The sequence below is a fragment of the Plecotus auritus genome, assembly GCF_963455305.1.
Source record: "Plecotus auritus genome assembly, chromosome: 4".
Taxonomy (NCBI): Eukaryota; Metazoa; Chordata; class Mammalia; order Chiroptera; family Vespertilionidae; genus Plecotus; species Plecotus auritus.
In genome coordinates this window covers 85,559,493-85,572,447 of record NC_137775.1, presented here as the reverse complement: position 1 = coordinate 85,572,447, position 12,955 = coordinate 85,559,493, and the positions used below count along the sequence as shown (strand labels likewise).

The 12,955-nt window shown below is 38.8% G+C and overlaps 1 protein-coding gene and 1 pseudogene across 5 annotated transcripts in view; both read left to right on the top strand.

Annotated features, from left to right (window-relative positions):
• Positions 1-12,955, top strand: part of PTCHD4 (patched domain containing 4) — a gene marked incomplete at its 5' end in the record, with an annotated part of 186,474 nt that overhangs the window by 89,233 nt on the left and 84,286 nt on the right. The gene's annotated exons all lie outside the window — the stretch shown is intronic.
• Positions 292-4,047, top strand: LOC308245931 (large ribosomal subunit protein uL6-like; annotated as a pseudogene). The gene is made up of 3 exons: positions 292-358; positions 3,258-3,600; positions 3,815-4,047. The product of its transcript is annotated as a large ribosomal subunit protein uL6-like (transcript).

Genomic DNA, 12,955 nt, shown 5'->3' with positions numbered 1-12,955 from the left:
AACAATAATATTAAAAAAAAATCAGTAAGTATGTTTTAATTATCTCCTGCTGCCTACCTCAAGACTTAACAATTTAAAATAACAACTGTAATCTACAGTTTCTGGGTATGGCTTAGCTGGATCTTCTGTTTCAGGATCTCTTATTAGGCTGGAATTAACTTTTAAACAGGGCAGGATTCCTCCCAAGCTCACTCAGTGATTGTTGTTAAGGTTCAGTTCCTTACAGACTGTTGCTCTGAGGGTCATAGGTCCTCATTAACACTTGGCCAGACTTTCTCGGTTCCTTGTTACATGGAATTCTTCAACACAGCAGCATGCTTCATGCAGTCTGTGAGCGAGATGGAAGCCATTGAACTTCGTAACGTAATAACACAAGTGACATTCCATCACTTTTATTCTAGTTTTACTATTATTATTATTATTATTATTATTATTATTATTTATTATTATTACAAAGCAAATCCCTAAGTCCAGATCATACTCAAAGGTGATAGATTATAAAGGAATGTAAATAGCAGGAGGTGGGATCACTGGGAGTCGCCTTAGAAGTCTGCCTACCACAATAGATACACCCAAAACTTAACAAAACTGATAATAGTCCATAGTACTTGTTTTTCTAACCTATTTTATTCACTCAAAAATATGTTGTGGATATTTTCCAATGCAATCATATATTTAAAAATTTCAAGCCTGTATAACATTTCATCCTATGGATGTGTGATAATGCTATTATCCCCCTATTCTTAGTGACTATGAATAAAGAATCTCGAGCTGGGTTGACTAGATTGGAATCCTGGTTCCACCATTTAGAATCTGTGAGTCTTTGGGCACTTACTTAACTTCTTTATAGCTTAGTTTCTTTATTGATAAAATGGAGCTAATAATAGTAATACCTACCTCATAAAGTTAAGAACAGTGCCTGACCATAGTAAGCACTCAATGAGTGTTATTATTATTGTCATCATCATTATCACTATTATTTCAGTTACTAAAATGCTGATGTGACCATATTGTACATACAATTTTATTCACCTCTCTAATTATTTTCTTATGATAAATTCCTAAAAGTGAAATTGCTAAGTCAAAGGGTATGTGCACTTTTAATAACACTGGCAAATTACTTTTTAACAAGGTTAAGTTAATTATTCTTCTCAGCAGAGCATGACAGTCAATGTCTGTTTCTTCCAATTCTCAGCAATTCTCGATAATTTCATTTTAATAACTGATGAGAACTTAAATAGCAAGAAATGCTATTACAGTTTCATTTTAACTTTTTTTTAAATTATTGAGTTGAACTTTTAAAAAGTAAGGTATAACTGACATAGAACATTGTATTAATTTCAGATGTACAACATAATGATTTGATATTTGTATATGTTGAGAAATGGTACCACAATAAGTCTAGTTAATATCCATCAGAATACTTAGCTATACAGAATATCTTATGAGAATTTTAAAAAATATTTTTATTGATTTCAGAGAGGAAGGGAGAAGGAGAGATAGATAGAAACATCAATGATGAGTGAGAATCATTGATGTGCTGCTTTCTGTAAGCCCCACACTGGGGATAGAGCCCACAACCCCGGGCATGAGCCCTGACCTGGAATTGAACCGTGACTTCCTGATTCATAGGTTGACACTCAACCGTGGAGCCACGCTGCCTGGGCTTGATGAGAATTTTTAAGATTTCTCTCTTAGCAACCTTCAAATATGTAATATAGTATTATTAACTATAGTTGCTATGCTGTACATTATTTCAACATGACTTATTTGTTTTATAACTGGAGGTTTGTACCTTTTAACTCTCTTCACCTATTTAGCTCACTCCTCTATTACTTGTCTCTAGCAACCACCAATATGTTCTCTGTATCTATGACCTTGGGTGTTTTTTGTTGGTTTTTTTTTGTGTTTTTTTTTTCTTTATTTATTTATTCATTCCTTCTTTCCTTCCTTCCTTCTTTCCTTTCTTTTTTCCTTCCTTCCTTCCTTCCTTCCTTCCTTCCTTCCTTCCTTCCTTCCTTCCTTCCTTCCTTCCTTCCTTCCTTTCTTTTTAAAGATTCCACATATAAACAAGATCATGGAGTATTTGTCTTTATCTGTCTGACTTAGTTCACTTAGCATAATCCTTCTAGATCTATCCTACTGCAAAGGGAAAATTACATTCTTTTTTTATGTTGAATAATCTTTCATTGTATATATCTGTACCACATTTTCTTTGCCCAGTCATTCATCTGTGAACATTTAGGTTGTTTCCATATCATGGCTATTGTAAATAATACTGCAATGACCTTGGGTACATTTAACTTTTTTAACTAGTGTTGTTTTGTTGTGTGTTTTTTTTTCATTGCCTTTGGGTAAATAGCCAAAAGTGAAATTGCTAGATCAGATGCTGAACTTTTTAAATCTCCTTATTGGATATTTATATTCTTTGCCATCTTGAAGTGGGACATATTAATTGAACTATTAATTTGTAATGATCCACTTTTATAATATAAATGCCTCTGGAAGTATTGATGCATTGAGACATGAGCAGCCTTGCAGCCAGACAGAATTCACTTCTCACCTGGGAGCAGGAAGCTGAGAAGGCTCTGAGGAAGTTGCCATTTCTCTCTGGGGAGGTAGGATTGTGTGTTCGCTCTTAGAAGATAGACAGGAAAGATTTTATTTTCTAGGTGCTGAACCATACATATTAAGGGCTTTTTAAGGTTGTGGGGACTCCAGCTATAAGCTGAGTGAAGTGTGTAAAATGGCATTGTTTCAGGAAGAGCTTTATCAAGATAAATAACAATAAACTGGAGAGTGATGTCTCTTGTAAAAATCCCAAAATGGTATTGCCAAGTTGGAAGGAAGACAGACAAGACATCTGGGAGATGAATGATGACTTAAAGGGGACAAACAAGAGATCAGACAACAGAGAAGTTGAAGGCTTGTTTGGGGACCAATCTAAAAAATATGATCTATCCCTTCTGGTACCCATCTTGTGTATGAATGACCCAGGATGTCTGTGTAAAATTGAAGTACTATTTGACTCACTATGCACTTTCCAAGAGTATGAGTTTCCCTGTTTATCTTTGTATGCAGAATGCTAAGATTATGCCAAATTCATAACAGGGACATAAGAAATATTACAAGTTTAACTAAAAAAATAGATGTAGTATAACAGTTAGCAAAAGGCCTAGGAAGGTATAGCAATGATGCATGGATGTTTGGAAAAAAAGAGGAATGGAGCTCTTTGCCACATCTACTGTGAGGATGAGAAAATGAGACCGTCGACATCCCAGAAAATGTGGACATCAGTCTGAAGGGACACACAGTTATTGTGAAGGGCGCCAGAGGCACCCTGTGGAAGGACTTCAACCATATCAATGTAGAGCTCAGTCTTGTTGGAAAGAAAAAGAAGAGGCTCCAGGTTGACAAATAGGGAAAGAGAAAGGAACTGGCCATGGTTCTCACTATCTGCAATCATGTACAGAACAGGATCAAAGGTGTTATACTAGGCTTTTGTTAGAAGATGAGGTCTGTGTTCGCTCACTTCCCCATCAACATCGTTATTCAGGAGAATGGCTCTCTTGTTGAAATCAGAAATTACTGCCAAAACCGGTTTGGCTCAGTGGATAGAGCGTCAGCCTGCGGACTGAAAGGTCCCGGGTTCGATTCCGGTCAAGGGCATGTAACTTGGTTGCGGGCACATCCCCAGTAGGAGGTGTGCAAGAGGCAGCTGATCGATGTTTCTCTCTCATCGATGTTTCTGACTATCTATCCCTCTTCCTTCCTCTCTGTAAAAAATCAATAAAATATATTAAAAAAAAAAAAGAAATTACTTGGGTGAAAAATACATCTGCAGAGTTCAGATAAGTTCAGGCTTTGCTTGTTCAGTATCTCAAGCCCACAAAGATGAGTTGGTTCTTGAAGGAAATTACATTGAACTTGTATCAAATTCAGCGGCTTTGATTCAGCAAGCCACAACAGTTAAAAACAAGGATATCAGAAAATTTTTGGATGGGATCTGTTTCTGAAAAAGGAACAGTTCAGCAAGCTGATGAATAGGATATAAGTTGTCCAGCTATAGAAATAGCAAGATGCTGAATGATTTGTCACACTTACTTGCAATATTCTAAAGATGCAATAAAAGTCTTGTATTGAAAAAAAATAGGAATGGAAAGCAATAATTGGGGATGGAATATGGTTATCAAGGTCAACCTCACCAAATAAAAAGGATACACCAAAGGCAAGGCAAGTTTAATAGATAGGCTTAAGAATTGAGAAATCGATGCAAACCAAGAAGATTGGGAATACAGACATTAGAAAACAGCAAAGGGGTATCTTGATATTAGGATGGACATCTGCCTCATATGTGCATCTATATTAGAATCTATAACAAGATACATTTTCCAAGTGGATCAGTCATTCATTTACTTACTCAGTAACTATACATTGAGCACGCATCAAGTGACAGAATATGCTACTCACTGGGCAGATGATGATGAACAAGGTACATTCTATAACTTCAAAAAGCAAACAATTACAACACTATAAGGCTATGATGAGACTATGGATTTTTAAATGAGTTTCTATGGAAAAGCCTAACCCAGCCATGGAGATGATGCAGGCTTCCCAGAGGAGATGAGAAAATAGGGCTATTGTGATAAATGACTAGTTGAGCTGAGGGAGGAGAGTTAGAGAGTAAAGTCCCAAAAGGGGCAGCAGAATGCACCACAATATGGAGTTGAGAAAGATTTGGAGGATTCAGTAGGAAACCTCATGCATTTTGGTGTGCATAAAGCCTGGAGCCTGCACAAGAAGCAGGCATATAACTGATAGGATTTTTAAATTTTTCACCACCAATTGTATCCTTAGTGGCATGACTTAAAATAAGTACAATTCTTAAATATTAGTTTAGAATTGTTGTAAGCACAGTGAGACATAAAAGTCACATTGGCTAGAACATGTTGAGAATGTTTACATTTTACTGGAATATTTGTGTGCAGCCACAGAAATGTAAGTTCCATGACAGGCCAAACTCAACTATTATTTTTTGCCATTGAATCCCCAATTTCTGGAATTATGCCTAGAAAATAAATATTTGTTGATGGAAAGTAAAGGAATGAATGATGCTGCCACAACTTGACAGAATGTTTAACATGAAATGCTTTAAATTCCAGATTGTTTTCTGGCTGATATTTTTGCATTTATTGGCCTACTTCCCTGTTCACCAATAATTTGTGGTCAGCAAATAAAAATCAATGTTAATATTAGCCTACATTAAACACAATTAGCAAGGAAAATCTTCAAGAAATAAAAAACATCATGCCTTCTAAAATCAAATATTTTTCTTAGATTATTTCAGTGTTCTCCACCAGGGACAATATCCCCCTCCCCACCCAACATACACACACACACACACACACACACACACACACACACATACACACACACACACACGTGATATTCAGCAATGTCTGAAGACATTTTTATTGTCAGGACAGGAAGAATGCTACTGGCATCTGGAGGGTAGAAACAGGGATGCTCATAAACATTCTACAATGCACAGGATGGCCCCCACAACAAAAAAAAATATCCATTCCAAAATATCAAAAATGCTAATGTTGAGAACTCTTGGATATTTTATTTTATTTTTTTTAGCAGTCTCAATTTTATTTTATTTCTCTGGCAAATATTTTAATTTAATATTAGTTGAGTAATTTAATATTTTAGGGTTTTTTTGCAGTATGTGTGTACTTTTTAAAAAAATTTCTTTATTGGTTAAGGTATTACATATTTGTCCTCATCTCCTCATTACCTTCTCACCACCCCCCACTCCTGCCCTCACCCCCCTGTTGTCTGTGTCCACCCTTTAAGCTTATATGCATGCATACAAGTCCTTTTGTTGATCTCTCCCCGCTTACCCCCACCCTCCCCTACCTTCCCTCTGAGGTTTGATGCTTCCCTATCTCTAGATCTGTTTTTGATCATTAGTTTATATTGTTCATTATTTCCCATAGATGAGTGAGATCATGTGGTGTTTATCTTTCTCTCACTGGCTTATTTCACTTAGCATAATGCTCTCCAGTTCCATACATGTTGTTGCAAATGGTAAGAATTCCTTCTTTTTTAGTGCAGCATAGTATTCCATCGTGTAGATGTACCACAGTTTTTCAATCCACTCATCTGCTGATGGGCACTTAGGCTGTTTCCAAATCTTAGCTATGGTGAATTGTGCTGCTCTGAACATAGGGGTGCATATATCCTTTCTGATTCGTGTTTCTAGCTTCTTGGGATATATTCCTAGAATTGGAATTACTGGGTCAAATGGGAGATCCATTTTTAGTTTTTTGAGGAAACTCCATACTGTTCTTCACAGTGGCTGCACCAATCTGCATTCCCACCAGCAGTGCACGAGAGTTCCCCTTTCTCCGCATCCTCGCCAGCACTTGTAGTCTGTTGATTTGTTGATGATAGCCATTCTGACAGGTGTGAGATGATACTGCATTGTCATTTTGATTTGCATCTCTCAGATAATTAGTGATTTTGAGCATGTTTTCATATCTCTCTTGGCCTTCTGTCTTCTTTCAAAAAGTTTCTATTTAGGTTCGTTGCCCATTTCTTGATTGGGTTGTTTATCTTCCTTTTGTTGAGTTGTATGAGTTCCCTGTAAATGTTGTAGATTGAACCTTTGTCAGTGATAACATTGGCAAATATGTTCTCCCATGTAGTGGTCTTTCTTGTTGTTTTGTTGATGGTTTCTTTCGCTGTGCAAAAGCTTTTTATTTTGATGTAGTCCCATTTGTTTATTTTCTCTTTCGTTTCCATTGCCCTAGGAGCAGTATCAGTGAAGAAGTTCCTTCGGCATATGTCTGAGATTTTGCTGCCTGTGGATTCCTCTAGTATTTTTATGGTTTCCCATCTTATGTTTAAGCCCTTTATCCATTTTGAGTTTATTTTTGTGTATGTTGTAAGTTGGTGGTCTAGTTTCATTTTTTTGCATGTATCTGTCCATTTTTCCCAACACCATTTATTATAGACACTGTCTTGATTCCATTGTATGTTCATGCCTCTTTTGTCGAATATTAATTGGGCATAGTGGTTTGGGTTGATTTCTGGGTTCTCTATTCTATTCCATTGATATATATGTCTGTTCTAAGGACAGTGGCTTTGTCATACAGCTTGATATCTGGTATTGAGGTCCCACCTACTTTGTTCTTCTTTCTCAGGATTGCTTTAGCTATTCGGGGTCTTTTTTTATTCCAGATGAATTTTTGGAGAGTTCTTTCTAGGTCTGTGAAATATGCCATTGGTATTTTAATGGGGAGTGCATTGAATCTATAGATTGCTTTGGGTAGTATGGACATTTTGATGATGTTGATTCTACCAATCCATGAACAAGGTATGTTCTTCTATCTGTTTATATCTTCCTCTATCTCTTTTTTCAGTGTCCTGTAGTTTTTTGCATATAGGTCTTTTACCTCTTTAGTTAAGTTTATTCCTAGGTATCTTAATTTTTTTAGTACTATGGTAAATGGGATTGCTTTTTTAGTCTCTCTTTCTGTAAGTTCACTACTGGTGTATAGAAATGCCATAGATTTCTTGGCGTTAATTTTGTATCCTGCTACCTTGCCAAATTCATTTATTAAGTCTAATAATTTTTTGATGGAGTCTTTAGGGTTTTCTATGTACAGTATCATGTCGTCTGCAAATAAGTACAGTTTTACTTCTTCTTTTCCTTGGATGCCTTTTATTTCTTCTTCTTGTCTGATAGCAATGGCTAGTACTTCCAGTACTATGTGGAACAGGAGTGGTGAGAGTGGGCATCCCTGTCTTGTTTCTGTTCTTAGGGGAAATGGCTTTAGTTTTTGTCCATTGAGTGTGATGCTGGCTGTGGATTTGTCATATATGGCTTTTATGATGTTGAGGTATGATCCTTCTATTCCCACCTAGCTGAGAGTTTTTAATCAAGAAAGGGTGTTGGATTTTGTCAAATGCTTTTTCTGCATCAATTGATATGACTATGTGATTTTTATCTTTCAATTTGTTTATGTGATGTATCACATTTATTGATTTGCAGATATTGTACCATCCTTGCATTCCTGGGATGAATCCTGCTTGGTCATAGTGTATGATCTTTCTGATGTTCTGCTGGATCGATTTGCTAGAATTTTGTTGAGGATTTTGGCCAATATCCCTCTATGTTCATGAGGGATATTGGCCTGTAATTATCTTTCATTGTGTTGTCTTTATCTGGTTTTGGTATTAGGGTGATGCTGGCTTCATAGAATGAGTTTGGAAGTGTTCCTTCCTCTTGAATTTTTTGGAATAGTCTGAGGAGGATAGGTTTTAGTTCTTCCTTGAATGTTTGGTATAACTCTCCTGTGAAGCCGTCTAGCCCTGGGCTTTTGCTGGCTGGAAGCTTTTTGATGACTGCTTCAATTTCTTCCATAGTTATCGGCCTATTGAGATTTTAGAATCTTCCTGATTGAGTTTTGGAAGGTTATATTTTTCTAGGAATATGTCCATTTCCTCCAGGTTGTCAAGTTTGTTGGAATAGAGTTGTTGATAATATTTTTTAACAATCCTTTGTATTTCTGTGGGGTCTGTTGTTATTTCACCTCTATCAGTTCTGATTTTGTTTACTTGAGTCCTCTCTCTTTGCTTCTTGGTGAGCCTGGCTAGAGGTTCATTAATCTTGTTTATCCTTTCAAAGAACCAGTTCTTGGTTTCATTGATCTTTTTAATTGTTTTTTTTTTTTTGGTCTCAATGTCATTTATTTCTGCTCTGATCTTTATTATCTCCTTCTTTATGCTCACTCTGGGCTTTTCTTGTTGGTCTCTTTCTAATTCTTTGAGTTGTAGCATTAGATGATTTACTACCATTTTTTCTTTTTTTGAGGTAGGGCTGTGGAGCTATAAACTTCCCTCTCAGGACTGCTTTCATTGTGTCCCATAGGTTTTGTATTGTTGTGTTTTTATATTCATTAGTTTCCAGGATGTTTTTAATTTCTTCTTTGATCTCATTGGTAACCCAATCAATATTTAATAACATGCTATTCAGCTTCCAAGTGTTTGAGTGTTTTGGATTGTTTTTATTCTAGTTTATTTCTAATATTATGCCATTGTGGTCTGATATGATGCCTGGTATGATTTCAATCTTCTTGAATTTGGGGAGACATTGCTTGTGACCCAGTATGTGGTCTATTTTTGAAAATGTTCCATGTGCACTTGAGAAGAACGTATATTCTGCAACTTTGGGATGAAATGTTCTGAAGATTTCAATTAAGTCCATCTGATCTAGTGAGTTTTTTATGATTGCTGTTTCTTTGCTGATTTTTTGTTTAGAGCAGTGGTCAGCAAACTCATTAGTCAACAGAGCCAAATATCAACAGTACAATGATTGAAATTTATTTTGAGAGTCAAATTTTTTAAACTTAAACTTCTTCTAATGCCACTTCTTCAAAATAGACTCGCCCAGGCCGTGGTATTTTGTGGAAGAGCCACACTCAAGGAGCCAAAGAGCCTCATGTGGCTCGTGAGCTGCAGTTTGCAGACCACTGGTCTAGAGGATTTATCCATTGATGTCAGTGGTGTATTAAAGTCCTCTACTATGATTGTATTGTTGTCGATCTCTCCTTTGATATCTTCTAGGAGATTTTTTATGTATTTGGGTGCTCCTGCATTGTGTGCATATATATTTTTCAGGGTTATATCCTCTTGTTGTATCGATCCCTTTAGTATTATGAAGTGGCCTTCCTTATCTCTTGTTATGGCCTTCACTTTGAGGTCTATTTTGTCAGATGTAAGTATTCCTACCCCAGCTTTTTTTTCATTTCCATTTGCCTTAAAGATATTTTTCCATCCCTTCACTTTCAGTCTGTGTGAGTCCCTTGTTCTGAGGTGGCACTCTTGTACACAGCATGTATATGGGTCATGTTTTTTTAGCCATTCAGCCACTTGATGTCTTTTGATTGGAGCATTTAGTCCGTTTGCATTTAAAGTTATTATTGAAAGGTACTTGTTTGCAGCCATTTTTATTTTTTGAGGCTATGTTCCTTCTTACCTTTTTGTTTCTTCTTTTTACAGCATTCCCTTTAGCATTTCTTGCATTGCTGGCTTGGTAGTGATAAACTCCCTTAGCCTTTTTTTTTTTTTGTCTGCGAATCTCCTGATTTCCCCTTCAATTTTGATTGGTAGTCTTACTGGATAGAGTATTCTTGGATTCATTCCCTTGCTTTGCATCACTTTGTATATCTCCTTCCATTCTCTTCTAGCTTGATGTGTTTCTGTTGAGAAATCATTTGATAATCTGATGGTAGATCCTTTGTAGGTAACTCTATGTCTCTCTCTTGCAGCCTTTAAGATTCTCTCTTTGTCGATAACATTTGCCATTGTAATTATGGCGTGTCTTGGTGTGGGTCTTTTGGGATTCATCTTGCTTGGGACTCTCTGTACTTGAGTAACTTTTTTCTTCCTCATATCAGGGAAGTTTTCTGTCATTATTTCTTCAAATAGATTTTCTAATTCTTGCTGCTCTTCTTGTCCTTCTGGCAGACCTATTATATGTATGTTATTTCGTTTTGCATTGTCCCAAATCTCCCTTAGGCTCTCCTCCTGCTTTTTAATTTTTTCTCTAGTTGCTGTTCAGATTGGGCTTGTTTCTGTACCTGATCTTCTAACTCGCTGACTTGGTCCTCTGCTTCTTCTAGTCTACTGTTGAAGCCTTCCATGGTGTTTTTGATTGTAGCTATATCATTTTTCATTTCTTCCTGATTTTTGCATAGGTTGTTGATTTTTCTCGTCTATCCGGTGTATGAACAGTATGACCATTACTCTGAATTCTTTTTCTGTCATGTTGCATTCTTCCGTTTCACTTATTTCCTTACTTGGCAATTCCTCCTTTTCTTTCCTCTGGGGATTGCTTCGTTGTCTCCCCATTCTGGCTATCACCAGAAGGTTCAAATGTCAAGTTGCGGGTGCCTGGGCTGTGTGCAGTGGGAGTTTTGCACCCCCCAAGTGTCACTGAAGAGCTCTGACACCAAGACGTGCGGTTGCTGTGGGTTGGTGGGAGCCACACTCGCCCTGGGTCAGAGTCACAGGCGCTTAGTGTGGCCTCATGTGTGCACCTGGAATCAGGGACCCTGCCTGCGCCACGTTGAAACAGAGAACCCACTGATGTGTGCCAAATATCAAAGTCCCCTATCGCGTGTCAGGAGTCAGAGGCTCCCTGTGTCCATGCAGAGAATCGAGTATCAGAGTCTCTGTTGCTTGGTGCTACCTCGCACTGAGAATCAGGGTCCCTATGTGCATATGTGCCAAGAATTGGAGTCACTGGCTCTTAGTGTGAATGTACTAGGAATCAGGGATTCCAGGCGTACGCAATGAGGAACAGGGTCTAGTCACTGGTGCTCTTTGCTGCCTCTTGCGGGGAGACTCAGGGTCCCCGATCTGCTTGGGAGACCAGGTTGCTCAGTCACACTGTGTTGGCAGGAGGTCCACTTCTGCCCTGTGGTAAATAGCCTTCTGTGTGCACTTGCCCTGAATCAAAGTCAGGTGGCACTGCCACTTAGTGTGGGTGTGGGGTCTGGTCACATGGGTGTGCACTGTGGAAAACAAACTCCCCGTGTCCATGCACCCAGGCTCAAATTCAGCGCTGCCTTCCTGTGTGGGCACAGGGTCTGGTCATGGGGAACAAACTCCCTGAGTCCGCACATCCAGGTTCAAATTCAGCGCAGCTTCTCTGCTAAGGAGCAGTGTCTGGTCATGGGAAACAAACTCCCCAGGTTTGCACCCCTAGGCTCAAATTCAGTGCTATCTCCCTGCATGGGCGCAAGATCTGGTCACAGAAAACAATCTCCCCAAGGTCGTGCGCCTATGCTCAAATTCAGGACTGCCTCCCTGCCTGGGCGTGGAGACTAGTTGTGGGAAACAAATTCCCCGAGTTCGCAAGTCCGGGCTCAAGTTCAGTGTTGTCTCCCTGCCCTGTGTGGGTGCGGGATCTGGTCAAAGAAAAATACCTCCCTAGGGATGAGCAGCTAGGCTCAGATTCAACTCAGTCTCCCTGCCTGGGCACGGAGCCTAGTTGCGGGGAAGCAAACTTCCTGTGTCCGACACCAAGGCTCAAAGTCAGGCAGAGTTGCCACTGCTTTGTGTGTGCAGAAAGCCTTATTGTGCAGCTGGGGTCTGATAGTTTCTATGTCACGGCTGCGGGGGCGGCAGGGGAGGGGGATTGGATTTGTGACTCACAGAAATCTGTGGCCAGGTGCCTGGAGTCTTGGTGTCCCTGGGTCTGCAGCTGTGGTGGCAGGTCTTCTACCAGAGTGGCTGTAGGGCCCTGGTTTGCTTTTGAGACCAGACTGGGTGTTGGCGAGGCTAGGATTCTAGTCTCAAGCAGTTCTGTTCTTCAAGATAGCATGGTTTCTGTGCTGCCGGTGTCCTCCCCAGAGTGTTTGTGGCAGCAGCGGGGTTTTGCCGTCTAAGACTTCTGGGATTGGCAGCCCCCTGGAAGAACTGCAGGGTCTAACTGTCCCTATTTCACTCACACACACACCCACACACATCCACAAACACCTCTTTTGCTCCCTCACTCTCTCACACACCCTCCCTGCCTTCCTGCCAGTCGCCATCTTGGTCTCCATTCTTAGATATTTTAAATCAGGGTCTCTACTTATTTGGCACAAATCATCAGTGGTGGTTTTACTTTTATTGCTTAGCACTCTTCTAGCTCTTAAAGTCTGTGTTTTTATTACAGAAAATGCTTTTGACTCTTTAACCTAACAAAATATAGTAGAAGGCATAGATGAGAAAATGGATTTTGGCTCTTGAACAAACTGTGCATGGAAGAGTTAGCTATTTGCCTGCTGCTAAAATGAGATAAAATATTGGAGCCAATTTTTTTCTTGTTTTCTTTCCAGAAAAACAAGATCACTGTATTTTCCATTTTTTAAAGGAAAGATGGTAATACTTTGCC